The sequence below is a fragment of the Oncorhynchus gorbuscha genome, unplaced genomic scaffold (genome assembly GCF_021184085.1).
Source record: "Oncorhynchus gorbuscha isolate QuinsamMale2020 ecotype Even-year unplaced genomic scaffold, OgorEven_v1.0 Un_scaffold_20397, whole genome shotgun sequence".
Taxonomy (NCBI): domain Eukaryota; kingdom Metazoa; phylum Chordata; class Actinopteri; order Salmoniformes; family Salmonidae; genus Oncorhynchus; species Oncorhynchus gorbuscha.
The window spans coordinates 1-2,468 of NW_025761659.1; the positions used below are offsets into that span (position 1 = coordinate 1).

Sequence of the window (2,468 nt, forward strand, 5' to 3'; positions counted from 1 at the left end):
AACAATGACAAGAAACTCTCATGTAACACTGATGTCACAATGTCAGATGAAAAAGAAAGACATTACTTACTTTCAGAGAAACAGCGTATCACACACTCTAACCAACTGAGCTAACCGGCCGCTGGCTACAGAGGTCAATTGTTGAGATGCACCGAGCCTCTGCAGGTGCTGGAGCGCAAACTAACATGTAATGTATTCCTATGGGGAGAGAAGTCAATGCAAACTGTTTGATGTAAACACCTTATTTTAACTGGTATGGGTCAATGCCACACGGTCAAGGTTAGGCTTGCACGGATTGGGAGGACCTCAGGTATGTTCCTGAGGTCGATTTGTGCTTCTCACCTGAACGGCCCCTCCCACTGTCACCCAAAAGCAAATGACATTGAGGGCCAGCCTTCATTTTGGGCCTACTTTTCATCGGTCGCTAAAGCTTAGACCGAGCGAGAGCTACGGTCAAGCTGGGCATCTTGTTGAACTCGGCACGGCCTAGAGAATATGTAAATGCCATTGTAGGCTTTGTGTGTCTTTAAGCACCGCACTTTGTCACTCCATCCTTGCTGTGTGTGTTTCTGTGTGTGTGTGCTTTTCTTTGACATCTGTTGGGAGAAATGACTGACTTACAGTTTATGGGGGTTGCTTAATCACACATATGAAGTTTTGAAAAGATCTGACCTTTTTAACCCTTGGAAACTGCCACTGTGACACCATTTAAGGCACTTCCGGTTGGCACAGGAAGCTATAAAACAAACTCATATCCTGATTGGGGTATGCCTTTACAGAATTCTGAGTTTTAAGTCTTTACGTTAAGAACTGAGTTATTTCTGAGGGTTTAGTGGAGTGTGTGTTATTTCAGAAAATCATAGAAAATCACAGAAATCTCGCAGAGCTCCGCAGCTCACTTTAAAAGATTCGTAAGAACACCCTGCAACTGGATCTGTAACCGTTGAAAAAACACCTATCCATGAACATCACCACTCTGTCGTTGTACGATTTCTCTTAAATGACGATAGATAAATGGCTGGTTCTTTTTTTATTGACACTGAGGCCCTTGACTTTGACGTGAAATGGAAAAATAATTTCTCTATTTTCATTTGACCTTTAATCCCAGATAAATGGCCATAACTCAAAAACAGTTGAGGCCTAGACGCCATCTTGTTCGGGGCCAACTGGCTCTACTTCCCCTTAATATAATAGTTGTGTTCAAATATTGATACAACATGATTCTTCTACAAAGTCCTCCAATTAATGTAAATTTCCATGGAATTTGAAGCATTTTCTATAAAGGCATGGATGGGATTTGAACCCATGGTCTTGGGTTTACAAGACCGACGCCTTACCACTTGGCCACCATGCCACCCTATACTGCAATATATATATATATATATACATATATCAACATTCTGGAAAGTAGTAGTTGTGCAAATGTGAATTTGGCACACAAACTCAGTGGAGAAAGGACCTCATACATATATAGCATGCACTCCCCTCTGAGCTTCCATCCCATTTAATTTGCAGATAAAACGCAATATCAATACACTGTACTTTATATATACACCACTCCATTGAAACTACAATGAAATGATAGCAGCAATTCTTAAAACAGGTACGGACAGGATCGAAAACATGAACTTCAGTTTTGAAAATGATGCCATAAAAAGTTGGCAACCATGCCACTTCTGTTCTATAAATGTACTAACAGGATTGAACGCATGTTCTTCAGATTAAAAGACCAAATTATTTAGCACATCTCTGTTTCCTGCTTAGAATTTCAACATTCTGGAAAGTAGAAGTTGGGTCTTTGCAAAAAAACATGGAGAAGCTGGGGGATTGAACCCAGGACCTCATACATGCAAAGCATGCACTCTACCACTGAGCTACCCCCTTTCTGGGAAAAAAAATTGTTTATTATTTTCTTAAATATCTCCATTATTATTGCAGGTAAGCCAGTTAAGAACAAGCCCTCACACATCAACTGCGACCTGGCCAAGGTAGTTAAAAGCAGTGCAATTCATTTGCAGTCTGGACGTGGAGGGGTGAACATCTCCTGCTCTGACTGCAGCTGGAAGGGACTGCTGCGAGAGGACTAGGCCGCCTGTGATTGCCTTGATAAGGCGGAGCTTTACCTAGCATAGACTTACAGATGACCTGGAGCCAGTGGTTCTGGCGACGAGTTACACATGGAACAAACTAGCTCACAGTCAATAACAAAATAGAAGGGATTTTAAAAAAGGCAATAAATATGCCATAGTACTGAAGTAGTCACAATTTAGCAAATGAACACTGGAGTGATAGATGAGCAGATGATGATGTGCAAGTAGAAATACTGGTGTGCAAAAGTGCAGAAAGTAAATAAAAACAATATGGCGATGAGGTAGGTAGATTGGGTGGGCTATTTACAGATGGGCATCTCCTGCTCTGACTGCAGCTGGAAGGGACTGCTGCGCAAGGACTAGGCCGCCTGTGATTGC

At 41.9% G+C, this 2,468-nt stretch overlaps 2 non-coding genes across 2 annotated transcripts; both read right to left on the bottom strand.

Moving 5' to 3' along the window:
* Positions 1-1,282: 1,282 nt before the first annotated feature.
* trnat-ugu lies at positions 1,283-1,354 on the bottom strand. The gene has a single exon. It is a non-coding gene; the product is annotated as a tRNA-Thr (tRNA).
* A 457-nt stretch (positions 1,355-1,811) lies between these two features.
* Positions 1,812-1,882, bottom strand: trnaa-ugc. Its single transcript has one exon. It is a non-coding gene; the product is annotated as a tRNA-Ala (tRNA).
* Between the last annotated feature and the right edge of the window lie 586 nt (positions 1,883-2,468).